The sequence below is a fragment of the Canis lupus genome, chromosome 3 (assembly GCF_011100685.1).
Source record: "Canis lupus familiaris isolate Mischka breed German Shepherd chromosome 3, alternate assembly UU_Cfam_GSD_1.0, whole genome shotgun sequence".
Lineage (NCBI taxonomy): Eukaryota > Metazoa > Chordata > Mammalia > Carnivora > Canidae > Canis > Canis lupus.
Window position 1 is genome coordinate 43,984,694 of NC_049224.1, and position 16,396 is coordinate 44,001,089.

The 16,396-nt window shown below is 37.3% G+C and overlaps 1 long non-coding RNA gene across 35 annotated transcripts in view; it reads right to left on the reverse strand.

Annotated features, from left to right (window-relative positions):
- Window positions 1-16,396, reverse strand: part of LOC102154570 — an 87,866-nt gene that overhangs the window by 36,597 nt on the left and 34,873 nt on the right. For 33 of the 35 annotated variants that reach the window (XR_005356982.1, XR_005356961.1, XR_005356991.1 and 30 more), the window contains exon 4: window positions 9,002-9,133. This is a non-coding gene — a long non-coding RNA (uncharacterized LOC102154570). Of the gene's footprint in view, window positions 1-6,844; window positions 7,838-9,001; window positions 9,134-16,396 lie in introns of those variants that run through there. The other 2 variants (XR_005356985.1, XR_005356989.1) reach the window with 2 other exon arrangements.

Consider the following 16,396-nt stretch of genomic DNA (forward strand, 5'->3'; position numbering starts at 1 on the left):
TCCTAGCTGAAAACTTTCCTAATCTGGGAAGGGAAACAGGCATTCAGATCCAGGAAATAGAGAGATCCCCCCCTAAAATCAATAAAAACCATTCAACACCTTGACATTTAATAGTTAAGCTTGCAAATTCCAAAGATAAAGAGAAGATCCTTAAAGCAACAAGAGACAAGAAATCCCTGACTTTTATGGAGAGGAGTATTAGGGTAACAGCAGACCTCTCCACAGAGACCTGGCAGGCCAGAAAGGGCTGGCAGGATATATTCAGGGTCCTAAATGAGAAGAACATGAAACCAAGAATACTTTATCCAGCAAGGCTCTCATTCAAAATGGAAGGAGAGATAAAGAGCTTCCAAGAAGGCAGGCAGGAACTGAAAGAATATGTGACCTCCAAACCAGTTCTGCAAGAAATGTTAAGGGGGACTCTTAAAATTCCCCTTTAAGAAGAAGTGGAACAATCCACAAAAACAAGGACTGAATAGATATCATGATGACACTAAACTCATATCTTTCAATAGTAACTCTGAATGTGAACGGGCTTAATGACCCCATCAAAAGGCGCAGGGTTTCAGACTGGATAAAAAAAGCAGGACCCATCTATTTGCTGTCTACAAGAGACTCATTTTAGACAGAGGGACACCTACGGCCTGAAAATAAAAGGTTGGAGAACCATTTACCATTCAAATGGTCCTCAAAAGAAAGCAGGGGTAGCCATCCTTATATCAGATAAACTAAAATTTACCCCAAAGACTGTAGTGAGAGATGAAGAGGGACACTATATCATACTTAAAGGATCTATCCAACAAGAGGACTTAACAATCCTCAATATATATGCCCCGAATGTGGGAGCTGCCAAATATTTAAATCAATTAATAACCAAAGTGAAGAAATACCTAGATAATAATACACTTATATTTGGTGACTTCAATCTAGCTCTTTCTACCCTTGATAGGTCTTCTAAGCAAATATCTCCAAGGAAACAAGAGCTTTAAATGATACACTGGACCAGATGGATTTCACAGATATCTACAGAACTTTACATCCAAACTCAAATGAATACACATTCTTCTCAAGTGCACATGGAACTTTCTCCAGAATAGACCACATACTGGGTCACAAATCGGGTCTGAACCGATACCAAAGGATTGGGATCATCCCCTGCATATTCTCAGAACATAATGCCTTGAAATTAGAACTAAATCACAACAAGAAGTTTGGAAGGACCTCAAACACATGGAGGTTAAGGACCATCCTGCTAAAAAATGGAAAGGTCAACCAGGAAATTAAGGAAGAATTAAAAAGATTCATGGAAACTAATGAGAATGAAGATACAACCGTTCAAAATCTTTGGGATACAGCAAAAGCAGTCCTAAGGGGGAAATACATCGCAATACAAGCATCCATACAAAAACTGGAAAGAACTCAAATACAAAAGCTAACCTTACACATAAAGCAGCTAGAGAAAAAACAGCAAATAGATCCTACACCCAGCAGAAGAAGAGAGTTAATTAAGATTCGAGCAGAACTCAACGAAATCAAGACCAGAAGAACCGTGGAACAGATCAACAAAACCAGGAGTTGGTTCTTTGAAAGAATTAATAAGATAGATAAACCATTAGCCAGCCTTATTAAAAAGAAGAGAGAGAAGACTCAAATTAATAAAGTCATGAATGAGAAAGGAGAGATCACTACCAACACCAAGGAAATACAAATGATTTTAAAAACATATTATGAACAGCTATATGCCAATAAATTAGGCAATCTAGAAGAAATGGATGCATTCCTGGAAAGCCACAAACTACCAAAACTGGAACAGGAAGAAATAGAAAACCTGAACAGGCCAATAACCAGGGAGGAAATTGAAGCAGTCATCAAAAACCTCCCAAGACACAAAAGTCCAGGGCCAGATGGCTTCCCAGGGGAATTCTATCAAACGTTTAAAGAAGAAACCATACCTATTCTCCTAAAGCTGTTTGGAAAGATAGAAAGAGATGGAGTACTTCCAAATTCGTTCTATGAGGCCAGCATCACCTTAATTCCAAAACCAGACAAAGACCTCACCAAAAAGGAGAATTACAGACCAATATCCTTGATGAACATGGATGCAAAAATTCTCAACAAGATACTAGCCAATAGGATCCAACAGTACATTAAGAAAATTATTCACCATGACCAAGTAGGATTTATCCCTGGGACACAAGGCTGGTTCAACACTTGTAAAACAATCAATGTGATTCACCATATCAGCAAGAGAAAAACCAAGAACCATATGATCCTCTCATTAGATGCAGAGAAAGCATTTGACAAAATACAGCATCCATTCCTGATCAAAACTCTTCAGAGTGTAGAGATAGAGGGAACATTCCTCAACATCTTAAAAGCCATCTACGAAAAGCCCACAGCAAATATCATTCTCAATGGGGAAGCACTGGGAGCCTTTACCCTAAGATCAGGAACAAGACAGGGATGTCCACTCTCACCACTGCTATTCAATATAGTACTGGAAGTCCTAGCCTCAGCAATCAGACAACAAAAAGACATTAAAGGCATTCAAATTGGCAAAGAAGTCAAACTATCCCTCTTTGCTGATGACATGATACTCTACATAGAAAACCCAAAAGCCTCCACCCCAAGATTGCTAGAACTCATACAGCAATTCGGCAGTGTGGCAGGATACAAAATCAATGCCCAGAAATCAATGGCATTTCTATACACTGACAATGAGACTGAAAAAAGAGAAATTAAGGAGTCAATCCCATTTACAATTGCACCCGAAAGCATAAGATACCTAGGAATAAACCTAACCAAAGAGGTAAAGGATCTATACCCTAAAAACTATAGAACACTTCTGAAAGAAATTGAGGAAGACACAAAGAGATGGAAAAATATTCCATGCTCATGGGATTGGCAGAATTAATATTGTGAAAATGTCAATGTTACCCAGGGCAATATACATGTTTAATGCAATCCCTATCAAAATACCATGGACTTTCTTCAGAGAGTTAGAACAAATTATTTTAAGATTTGTGTGGAATGAGAAAAGACCCTGAATACCCAGGGGAATTTTAAAAAAGAAAACCATAGCTGGGGGCATCACAATGCCAGATTTCAGGTTGTACTACAAAGCTGTGGTCATCAAGACAGTGTGGTACTGGCACAAAAACAGACACATTCATCAATGGAACAGAATAGAGAACCCAGAAGTGGACCCTGAACTTTATGGTAACTAATATTTGATAAAGGATGAAAGACTATCCATTGGAAGAAAGACAGTCTCTTCAATAAATGGTGCTGGGAAAATTGGACATTCACATGCAGGATGAAACTAGACCACTCTCTTTCACCATACACAAAGATAAACTCAAAATGGATGAAAGATCTAAATGTGAGACAAGATTCCATCAAAATCCGAGAGGAGAACACAGGCAACACCCTTTTTGAACTTGGCCACAGTAACTTCTTGCAAGATACATCCACAAAGGCAAAAGAAACAAAAGCAAAAATGAACTATTGGGACTTCATCAACATAAGAAGCTTTTGCACAGCAAAGGATACAGTCAACAAAACTAAAAGACAACCTGCAGAATGGGAGAAGATATTTGCAAATGACGTATCAGATAAAGGGCTAGTTTCCAAGATCTATAAAAAGCTTATTAAACTCAACACCAAAGAAACAAACAATCCAATCATGAAATGGGCAAAAGACATGAACAGAAATCTCACAGAGGAAGACATAGACATGGCCAACATGCACATGAGAAAATGCTCTGCATCACTTGCCATCAGGGAAATACAAATCAAAACCACAATGAGATACCACCTCACATCAGTGAGAATGGGGAAAATTAACAAGGCAGGAAACCACAAATGTTGGAGAGGATGTGGAGAAAGGGGAACCCTCCTGCACTGTTGGTGGAAATGTGAACTGGTGCAGCCACTCTGGAAAACTGTGTGGAGGTTCCTCAAAGAGTTAAAAATAGACCTGCCCTATGACCTAGCATTTGCACTGTTGGGGATTTACCCCAGAGATTCAGATGAAATGAAACTGCAGGACCCCTGCACCCCGTTGTTTCTAGCAGCAATGTCCACAATAGCCAAACTGTGGAAGGAGCCTCGGTGTCCATCGAAAGATGAATGGATAAAGATATGGTTTATGTATACAATGGAATATTATTCAGCCATTAGAAACGACAAATACCCACCATTTGCTTCAACGTGGATGGAACTGGAGGGTATTATGCTGAGTGAAGTAAGTCAATTGGAGAAGGACAAACATTGTATGTTCTTGTTCATTTGGGGAATATAAATAATAGTGAAAGGAAATATAAGGAAAGGGAGAAGAAATGAGTGGGAAATATCAGAAAGGGAGACAGAACATAAAGACTCCTAACTCTGGAAAATGAACTAGGGGTGGTGGAAGGGGAGGAGGGCGGGAGGTGGGGGTGAATGGGCGATGGGCACTTGATGGGATGAGCACTGGGTGTTATTCTGTATGTTGGCAAATTGAACACCAATAAAACATAATTTTATTATAAAAAAAATGCTTACACTTATTGAGGGAAATATATCACACTCAATGATTCACTCATCAAATGAAAAGTGAATTCCAAGGCTGGAATCATAGATGCTTTATACTAAGAAATTAAATACCAAATATCCAGAATTCCTAAAGAAAATCTTAAGAAAAAAATAATTAAAAAAAGAAAAAAATAATAATCTCTAAAATAAAAATAAATTATGTATAGGAACTATCTCTTAGTAAGAAAAGAACATTAGAGTCTTGTTAAGACTTGATTTCTGAATGCTATAAAATATAAGAAATTATGTTTTACCCATATAAAAGTCGATGCATTGTGTTATTAGATGGATCTATATTCAAATCCAATGAGGTCTCATCTGGGATAATAATAAGTCAAGATTAGTATATGAAAGCTGCAATTTGAATGTTCTTATTGATTGCACTGATTCCAATTCCTAAAACAGGCAATGACTGCTTAGTATGAGTGTGAGTAGTTATTTAAACTTATTAACAGTCTTCAAGTGTGTTAAAAGCCTATATATCAGTATACTGCTCCCTCATCCAATCAACTTTGCTTATTCCATCTGGTAGTCTCATCATTACCACACTAAAAGCAGTTGATGGGCACTCAGTTGCTTAGAAAATATTTATCTAGACTACTCTTTATTTAACTTTGATTTCTTCTGCCAAAATAGTGAACCTCATATGTAATGTCACCTAGCCCTGGAAATGCAGGTCTTGACAATGCAGATTTCACAAAGACAGAGTATGCCCAGAGAGTAGTTGAATCATGTTTGGAGTAGAGAGAAAAGCAGGTATGTCTGGAAAAATGAAAGCACGGATCCCTCCAATTTTGTCTTTTATATCCCAATTACCATTGTCTTTGTGATGAAGTTACATGATTTTTAAGTGTTCTATGACCAGTCCCTGCTTTCCCATCCAGTTTCATCTTACACATGTCTCCCCATGGTCCCAACTCCATTGGAATCCCTTCTGTTTCTCGAATGTATTCAGCTGTCACTTTACACTGTACATTCACCCATGCTTTCCCCTCTCTAAATCCCCAAGCCCCTCAAATGGGTAAGTCCTATGTATTCCTAAAGCCCAGCTTCAAGTTAATCTCTCTGGGCATGTATTCTTAGACTCTCTAGATTCCAGTGAATGTTCATATTGGTAGTTAGGTTTAAATGATTCTCTTACATTGATTAGTGAAGGCTTGGATCACATATCTGCTGTCTTAGTGTTTTATTATCAGTACCTGGTTCCATGCTTCTGTCAAAGTACATAACTTTTCATCTCAGAGAAAGAAAAAGAAATTAGTGGAAAAAATCTTCCCTGGGTTTTAGGAACTTTTATAAATTACTTCTTACAAGAAGCACCATCTGATTTTAAAATAAATCAACCAGATAAAAATGTAGAACTAGAAGGGATTTTTTAAGAAACTAAATTATATAATCACTTCACCTTGCTGATAAGAAAACTGAGGTTCAGGGAGCACCAGCGATTCTCACTGGAGCTTATATTAATGATGATGATAATAATAATGACAATATCCAAGCCATCTCCATCTATGGCAGACTACACTGCAATGTGCAATTTCCCTTATCCACTCCAGCATGTTCTCTGTGATTCTCAGGAGCGGTGTAAGAACACACCAATAATAAAGTACTCAAGTTTGTAGAGGATTTGCTTTCCTAATAGAATCTAATCAATGCTATCCCTATAACTGTGTCACTCTAACTTACATATACTTGAATAGCAATTTTAGTCTTCTTTTGATAATAAAGGTATTTATTAAATCAGGATGCTTTAGTGGCAAGTACAGAAAACCTAACAGAAAGTGGTTTACATAATGATGACTTTCAAATGTCACATAATAATAAGCCCAAGGGTAGGGCAGTTTGAGCGATAATTCACTGGCTTAATGATGTAATCCATGAACCAGGTTCTTTTTGTCTTCCTGTTCTGCAAATCTTGACACACTGGCCTTTGCCCTCGTGGCTTATTTTTGTTAGCTTAATATGTCTGCAACAGTTCCAAGCACTGTATTCTCACAAAGATACTTCCAAAGGTAGTAGAGGAGAAAAGCGTCTTCCCATTTTAATGGCAAGAGAAAGTTTCTTAAAATCTCTACTATGTCCCACTGGCTACAGCTGTGTCACAAGCTCATTTCTGAATGAATTGCTGACAAAAGGGTCATTGTATCACCATGGCTAACATACTAATCAGCATTTTCTTACTTGCTTTGCAGAAGGGCCCAGTTTCTCTTGAAGTAGATGACTTACGGGAAAAAAAGGCAACTAAACTATGAAGGAGTTAACATCTGTGGGCAACGAACAGTGCCCACATTTCTTTTAGATTTTTTTTTTTTACAAAGATCAGGTAATTGTCTAATTGGCATTTAACAGGGATAATATTAATTATTTCTCACTTTTGTCAAGTTTTACACAAAGCTTTAGTGATAATATTCAACTTCCTTTTGAAGTCTTAAATTGCTGGGACAATACATTCAACAGCTAAACATTTTCTAATATCAACCCAAACTCTATCTGTTAAACAATGTGAGAATGAATGCAGTTTTTTTGTTATTCGTCCAACAGCTATTTCTAGGATCACGTCTTAAAAGGAACAAAGACCAACTATTTATATGAAACTGATCAATACGAAGACACATCCGGAGGATCTGACTGTATTGTGTCAGATAAAATTAGTATGCCAAGAGCTCAAATGTCATAAAGACAGAAGACTCAACTTCATGAGGGACTTATTAGCAGTCAGACATAGCACATTGTCCTGCACAGACATATGCTGTCTATGCCAAGCATTCATGATGCTATCTTAATGAATAGAGGAAGAACTCATTTTGAATCTGTAAAGTTTACCACCAAGTTGAATACTTACACTGACTACTGGTGAAAAAAAAAAGCCCTCAAAATTTTCATGTTTCTTTCTCATATAAAAATATTATTTCTCTCCCAAATCTTCCTCCTGATGCCCATTGTACTCCATATCAAATAAATAGATAAAAATATTAATTTCCCCCATGTCTGTCCTGGTCTATGGATGTTCATGTTTATTTATAATCACACTGGTTCTCTTGGGCTGCAGGCTCCCTTGGGAAGGAGGTCACCATGGCTGTCCATTCAGTCTACATCGTACTTAACACAGTGTCACGTGCAAAGAGGTGCTTTGTGATCAATATCAGGAATCTAATTGTAAAAGGTAGAATTAAAATGAATTTTATACTTGTTTAAGTGAAATAAACAGTAGCTCCTCATTCAGGGAAAGAATACTGTTACAGGAAAAATATCTTGCCATTATCTTCTCATGAATATCAATAGTGAATGCCAGGTTAAAGAATGGAAAGAAAAATGAAAAAATATTATGATGACTTAGCAATAAGTTGATATTTAGTTATGTAGAATATGTACATATAAATCTATATATATAGCTCTACATATATGTAACTACACAGACATACAAACACACACATATTACAAGACTATACAAGCAGCAGGCATGGCTGGCTCAGTCAGTGGGGCATGCTCGGGTTGTAAGTTTGAGCCTCACACTGGGTGTAGAAATTACTTAAAAATAAAATCTTTAAAAATAAATAAATAAATAAATAAATAAATAAATAAATAAATATAAAACTATGCAAATATTAACAAAATAGTAGTATTGTATTAGCTGGAGTCAGAGGGCACATAAACCAATTCTATTAACTCAGCCACAAAAGACATCAGAGAACTTCAGGTCTTGGTGTCATGTACGGACTGCTGGCAGTGAGAAACAGGCACAAGGACAGGGCACAGGAAGGCTCTGAATATGAATATAACCTGGCTCCACTGTCCTTGCCCCCTCTGGCAGTCAGCTTCTGGAACTGCAACACCCCACCATGGGTATCAACATCTATAAAGCCAAATTAAATTATTTCTAAAACGCTCTCATATCTCAGCATTACTCTTTCAACACAGAGTCCCTAGGACAAAAATCTCATTCCAGAGACACCTGGGTGGCTCAGTCACTTAAGCAGCTGGTTCTTGATTTTGGCTCAGGTCATGATCTCAGGGTCCTGGGATTAAGCCCCACATTGGGTTCTGTGCTCAATGGGGAGTCTGCTGGAGGATTGTCTCCCCCTTCTCTCTGCTCTTCCTCACACACTCTCTCTCTCAAATAAAAAATAAATCTTTAAAAAAAAATATCATCTCAGCTACTATGAAAAGAGAAAACATGGTCCTTCTCATTTTTGAAATGGAATCCCACCAAAACTGACACCGTGGGGAAATTGCTTACACTACAAAAGGCATGCAGATGCTAAGAAGGCAAGAGTACAGGAAGGGACCACTACTTGCTACCTCTGTAAATCTTTCTTCCTCTCTCACACTTCCAGAAGGGAAACAGAAAATGGATAGCACATCAGACAGCCATGCCACAATAAACATGCTCACTCTTTCCACAAAGGGAGACAACTCAAAGTCTTACCAATTAATTTGAAAATGTTCAAAATCCAGGATTCCTAGGTGATGCTTATTCCTCATATGCAGACACCATCAATGCACATTGAAAGTCAGTATTGCTGAAGCCAATGGTAAGCAGCATAGTCCGAATACAATGCTGAAGGAGGAAGAAAATAAATCAGAAATTGAGGTGTGTTATGCAACAAAATAGGTTCGTGGGGTAATTACTCTCATTTGGACAACTGTGTATGAAACAGAGCTGCTATTTACGACTTCTCTCCCTCATTGCCTTTTCTGCATCTGCCTACAAAGTAGCACCCCAGCTGACCAGGGAGGTTGTTGCTATTTTTAACCTAACAGATTACCAAAACTTTTATTGTTGTTGGAGACAGGACTTTCACAGTCTTTTCAGTGTATGGTTTTTGTTTTTTTGTTTTTTTGTTTTTTTTTTTCATTGAATTTTACTATTATAAGTGGTAAGATAAAAAGGTGCCTTGAGAGGCCGCTTGAGTTTCCCCCATAATCTTCCTTCTCCATTATGAAGTAGTAATCTTATTTTCCTTTACAGTCAGGATCAATCACACCAACCAATGCTGAAATGTCTATTGTTTCCGTTTTTCTGAGAGTTCTGCTGAAAATGACCAGGTGGCATTATTAGTTTCCAGTGAAATAGGAACATTGTTGTATGTCCTGGTGGAAGTATTCTTCCTTGGTAGACTAATATCTCTAAGCCAGCAGACCCAAAACTTATGGAAATAAGAAGTTAAAATTGTTTAAAGCAGAGCTATAATGGAGACTTCAGTTGACCATTCAAAGGTCTTATAATGACAGATACTTCTGGGTTATGGCAAATATGGTAAGGCTAATGAATCAAAATATAGCAATTCTTTGTTTTTCATGTTTTCTTTCAAGATCCCCTCCCTCTTAGAAGTGATGTTATGCAGAAATCCATAACAATGTTAGAGCAATAAATAAGTCGCTTTATATTACTCCTTGCTGATGCTTGATGGACAAAGACAACCAATCTAAATCCATATTAAATATGTCTTCCAGTGAGGAAAAGTGGCAACCTATCTTAGAAAGGTTTCAATGTTATTATCTTGTTACAAAACATCTGGTTGGTCTTCCTAAGATATAATATATGCCTTGTGTTAATGTTACTTACGTGGATGGTAAATTGGACATCCTTTAGTGAGAGTAGCCTAAATGATCTTGGTCAAGGGGAAGTCCATGTTTTCAAGCCACCCAGAGCCTTTAACTTTGTTTTATGGCCACTTGAAATATGTAACTTGCACAAAGGAAAGATTCTTCAAGAAAATCAGTACTGATTATTCAGATGCTCCTCTGAAGTGGGTGTGATGCTTTGGTAAACATCCCCAAATAACTTCACAATCTGTGGTTTCCGGGAAGATACATTCCTCCTCTGTAAATCTCTTTCTTACAGTTTTTCAAACTTGCCCCTCCAATCTCCTGACCACATGAACAAACAAATTGCCAAATCAGTAGATCACAAGAAAATCACTGAGGCAGTAAGACTTTGCACTTTTCTGTGGGATCTACCTCTAAACCAATGGCCTGTGGATGTCCTGCTAAAGGCAGTTAAATGCCTGCTAATCCTTTCTTGCCTCCTGTCATCAATGTAGTATTAGCCACGTAGAAGAGCAAGCAACAAAATGTCCTGGGAAGACAGGAGAGGGCATGTTACTCCTCTTATTTGTTCAAGCAAACTTCTGCTAGTATTTTCTATTTACTAAAAGAGAAGAAAAGCATTCCCAAATCTACATGCGGGCCACATGCACCAGTTCCTCCAGCAGAGAAATCACATCTAGAAGAGCAGCTACAGTTGGAGCTAAATCTGTTCCACTTAAGATAATTCATGCTCATTCAGTGAGGCTCCTCATTTCCCGCACCTCCACAATTTGAGAGATAAGTAGAGTCACTTTGAGAATCCCCACTCCTGGGACGCCCGGGTGGTGCAGTCTGTTAAGCAACCAACTCTTGATTTCAACTCAGGTCATGATCTCAGGATCCTGGGATCCAACTCCTGTAGGACTCCACACTCAGCAGGAGTCTGTTTGAGGCTTCTTTCTCCCTCTCTCTGCTCCTCCTCTGCTCTTTCTTTCTAAAATAAATAAATAAACCTTAAAAAAATCATCTTTCCTGTGTGTCTCAAGTCTTTGATGGCAGCACTAATCTCTTTCTGGAGAAAAATATTCCCCTAGGGATGCGATATTACTTTTAATTTACTATTTCATTTAGAGAAAAAAAAATCCCAAGGGACACAATGATACCATAATAACCTTTATTTATGGGTCACAAAAGCTTGTGAGTATTTTCCCAGTGTGTGTGTGTTTTGTGTGTGCTGTATTTCGAATATAATTTCAAATATATACTATGTAACTAGGAAAGGGAAACAGAATGACTTTGAAGTCCCTTAAGCCAAATATCTGCTTAACGAATAAATAGATATATAAATAAGGACAACTGAGTCTTGGAATCTATTCAGGTGTTGGGATTAGGTTTAAGATGGCAAATACATATCATGATTTCTCACAATTAGCCTAAGCTTACCAGACATGAAGCTGTATCTTCTCCCAACATATACAACCTATTGTTGCATTTAGAAATTTGGAAAACTTCTACCAACTCTGAATCTACTTTGTCCTAGAGGACCTCATAATCATTAACCATGGTCAAAGACCCTTGAAAAGTCTGTTTACCATGCTGGCTTCTTTATCCTGGAGATTAAAGGCAACCACCTGGCTTCTTCTCCTCTGCAATCCTCCTGCCCAGCAAAACCAGAAACCTATTTCAAGTCTCTCAAAAGCATCTTGAATCCTAAACAAATCACTAACAAGCACATTTCATAGATGTTGGTGCTCTTGTGACACCATATTTTTCTTAAAGTCTCAGGAAGAGGGTGTTTTTGTCATTTCTTGGGGAATACAGTTAAGAAATGATCTGGAATAGCCCATGACTGATGCACGACAATCTTCTAATATCAAAGTCTTAGGGGCATCCTCTATGTTTTATGACAAGGCTTTTCTGGTTTTTCATCACCTTCGAGTTTCAGATTTCAGATTTTAGGCATCCAGTCAAGAAAACAATTAAAATCATTTCCAGGGAATCTAACATATTGGAATCGTATTAATTTGATCAAATCAAAAGTAATGATCTCTCATTTTAAAAACAAGCTCAGATCCATCCCTATACACATTTCCCAGATTTTGGGCAACATGAATCAGTAAGTAATTCATTAGTACATTTTTTAATATGAAAGCATTTTTATGAAGGTTTGATTTTGTAATTTTTTCCAGAAGTATTCTGGAATATAGTGTTTTTGACATTTGAGGAGGAAAGCAGGTTTAGGAATGCTCAGAATAGGAGGCCAAAAAGAATGATCTGCTTTTAAAGAAAATAGTTTCAGCAAGAGTGGTACTTAAGACACTTTCATGGAATAGTGAAACAGTCTCATCAACAAGGAAAGAGGGATATTCTAGCTTCCAAGGGAATGACAAGATCTCTGAATTTCTCTATACATGCTTCTTTAAATTCTATGTTTTCTCAGTGACTGTCCTATTGATCTAAAATCTGGTGAAGCTTTGCATTTAACTGATATTACTATTCAGTGGAGGTTCTTCTGGCCCCGAAGAGAAGCTTAATATCTCTGTATCTTCTCATATATCCTCAATTTAATTATTAGGGTTCTAATATCTTTCAATCAAATTTTCTAACTTTGACATGAAAGATACAGAGAAACTTCTAATGCAGTAGATATTGTAATTTAAGGGATGCCTGGGTGGCTCAGCTGTTGAAACTCGGCCTTTGGCTCAGGGCGTGATCCTGGTCCAGGATGGAGTACCACATTGGGCTCCCTGCAAGGAACTTGCTTCTCCCTTTATGTCTCTGCTTCTCTCTGTGTCTCTCATGAATAAATAAATAAAATCTTAAAAAAAAAAAGATATTGTAATTTAAGTCAATCATTAAGCATAGACTTTGGCTGCTTCCACCTTTTTGAAGTATAAGATGAGATCAGTAAAGTATCTGCACCTGGGATTCTGAAGCCATTACCAGTTTCAACACCATTGGCTCTTAGCATGAATATTTTCTTTTTTAAAAAAAGATTTATGTATTTATTTTAGAGAGAAAGAGAAAGAGAGCAGGGGGAGAGGCAGAGAGAGACTGAAAGGGATTCCACACTGAGCCCAGAGCCTGACATGGGGCTCGATCTCACCATTCGGAGATCGTGACCTGAGCCAAAATAAAGAGTCAGACACTTAACCAACTGAGCCACCCAGGTGCCCTGCCATGGATATTTTCTAAATGATGTCTGTTTTACATTTTTTTTGTATTGGTTTTCTATTTTTTGTCATAATAAATGATCACAAGCTCAGCAGTTTAAAATATCACAGTTCTATTATAGGTAAGAAATCTAGGCACAGCATGTCTGAGCTGGTTCTCTGTTCTGGATTTCACAAAATGGATATCAAGATGTCAGTACGGCTTCATTCCTTTCTGGAGATTTTAAGGATGGATCTGCTTTCAGATCCAGTTTATTCGGGCTGTTGGCAGAAATCAGGTCCATTTGATCATAGAACTTAGGTTCCCATTTTCATGTTTGCCAGTGATATGGCTCCTTCTCACTTTCTTAGAGGCCACCCCTAGTTTATGGTCCTCTTCCTCCATCATTAAAGCCAATAATGAAAAGTTGAGTCCTTCTCATGCATAGGATCTCTCTGACTTCCCCTTCTACCTCAACATGTCTCTGCCTCTCTTTTAATACCTCATCCCTCTAGTTTTCCTGCCTTCTCCTATTTTTATGGATTCCTATGATTACATTGAGGTAATCTATAATCTAGAATAATCTCTATGCTTTATAATCAGCTGATTTGTAACCTTAATTTCATCTGGGCATTCTTCACGGTAGTATCTAGATTAGTGTTTGGTTAAATAATCATGGCGTGGGAATCTTGAAGAACATCTTTGGAAGTCTGCCTACCATGCTTCCATTAAGATACAAAACCCTCATCAGAGCATTCAATCTAACAAAACAAGACCTCACATGCTTTACTTAACTTTATCTTCCAGGGAATGGACAGAAACAGAATCTAGCAGTGTAAAACTCTGTGGAGTTGAGGCCTTCTATTTTACTTATTCTGGTATGGTGGATTTATCAATCAAAAGAACAAATGGGTTCAAATACTTAGTGTTCCTTCCACCAGTGAAGTAATGTCCACTATTGGAAGCAAATTCCTTTTGTTCTTTGAATTGATGTATTTGTTATTTTAACCACATTAATGAAATTAAACCATTAAATTTATATCATTCAAATATGCTTCTATTAATGCTAATCAACTAATGGAGAAAAAATTTGCAACATTTTTCTTAATTAGAATTTAGCTCCCCAAATATCCATTTACAATAAATAATGTATAACTTAAATGTATCCTAAAGAAAAATAAATGCCTGAAACATAAAAATCTAATGGTTCTTCTACATTTACTATTGACTTAATACTGCATAAGCACATGATGAAATTGTAGTGCACTCTAGGAAAATAATTATTAGAACACATTGCAATTTATTTGGTATAAGATTCTCATCAAATACACTGAGTTAAACAGATAAATTCATAAGCCATTCAAAGTACAACAAATGTAAAAACATTATTTTTCTTTATTAGAATAATTATACTTGATTGGTTAATAAAAATAATATACTTAATGTCTGTCTTTCTATTTGAAGATAAAGAGAGTTTGGAGTTCTTCTAAGCCTGCTTCTAAGTCAGATTCCTTTTGCTGTCAGGAGCAGTCCTTGCCTAATTTATTCACTCCATGCAAATGAATCTTGTCAAATGTCTGGTGCAGGCTTTTTTTATTAACAAAATAACCCAGAAAGGATTCTTCCACTCACTTCCACTTTAATTTTTTAAAACAGCCAAAAAATAATAAAACATTCATTGAAATATCAGCAAAGAACAGTGGAGTAGAGAACTGCAAAAGTCTGTACCTTCACAAAGGCAACAAATAACCTGGTAACAACTGTCAGAATCTATTGAGAGGGGAAGGAAACTTTGAAATCCAGTCAAAAGCTTAAAACAACAATCAAGGAAACATTTAATCAAGAAGAAGAAAGAACAAAAGAAAGGAAGGAAGGAAGAAGAAAGAAAAAGAAAGAAAAAGTCAACCAAGTCTTGTTCTTAGAGTTTCTGACATTTTAATTTACCTCAGTACCATCCCCCAGTGAGCACCTCAGTGTCAGCCTTGAAGACAATAATACACAATTTCTCGATAGAGGTTCCTAGGATGTGAGAAAGCAGTATTGACCTTATTCTCAAAGAATTATGGTTGTTTTGACCTATCTGGTGGCTCCCTGAAGAACTAGGTCAAAGGGCTTGCCTTCATTATGCCTAACTCAGAACTCTCTCAGGCCTAGGGCAATTATCAAGGATTATTTGTTGAGGAAAAACTGCAGGCAGATACATTAAACACTATCACCTGGAACACGGGAGAACAGTTGGGCAAACAGTGGACAAACCAAAAAGATTGGGAAGAAAGACTAGGTAATGAAATGCTTTGTAGAATAAGGACTTTGAAAAGCTTTTACATATTCCTAGGAATCCAAATGATTTTGTGTATGTTCCGGGCTGTGTGCATGTTCTGAAAAGTCCTAAGAAGGTTCTAAACTCTCATCTCTGGCTAAACTTTGGAATGATCAGGAAGTGAAGGTTAAGGGAAAGTGGTAAACTGCCTGGCTGAGCATTGAAGGATGCTTCAACACACACACACACACACACACACACACACACACCTTATCTAAAAAGAGCTTTTGTATGTTTAGTTTTATTTGCAGGATTTTTCAGTTCCAGATATTTAAGGAAATTTCTGTCAAATTACTAGCTGACCACTAGACAGAGATATCAGTGGCACAAGAAAAATAGATTTCACAAAATTAGTTCAAAATATCACTAAACAAATAACAACTATAATAAACAGTAACAACAAACCTTGGAAGAAGGAGAGACTCTAATTTCCAGAGTTGCCATGTTATAATTTTCCAAATATCTAATTTTCAACAAGAACAAAAAATGAGGAGGCATGGAAAGAAAGAAGAAATCATGGTGCATGCACAGCAGGGAAAAAACAACTAATAGAAACAGTCTCAGGATCCCAGGGTGGCTCAGCGGTTTAGCACCTGCCTTCCTGGGGTGTGATCCTGGAGTCCCAGGTTAGAGTCCCATGTCAGGCTCCCTGCATGGAGCCTGTTTCTCCCTCTGCCTGTGTCTCTGCCTCTCTCTCTCTCTCTCTCTCTCTCTCTGTCTCTCATGAATAAATAAATAAAATCTTTTTTTAAAAAAAGAAACAATCTCTAAGGAAGCTCTGTCATTGGATTTACTGAACAAAACTTCAATTCAATAATT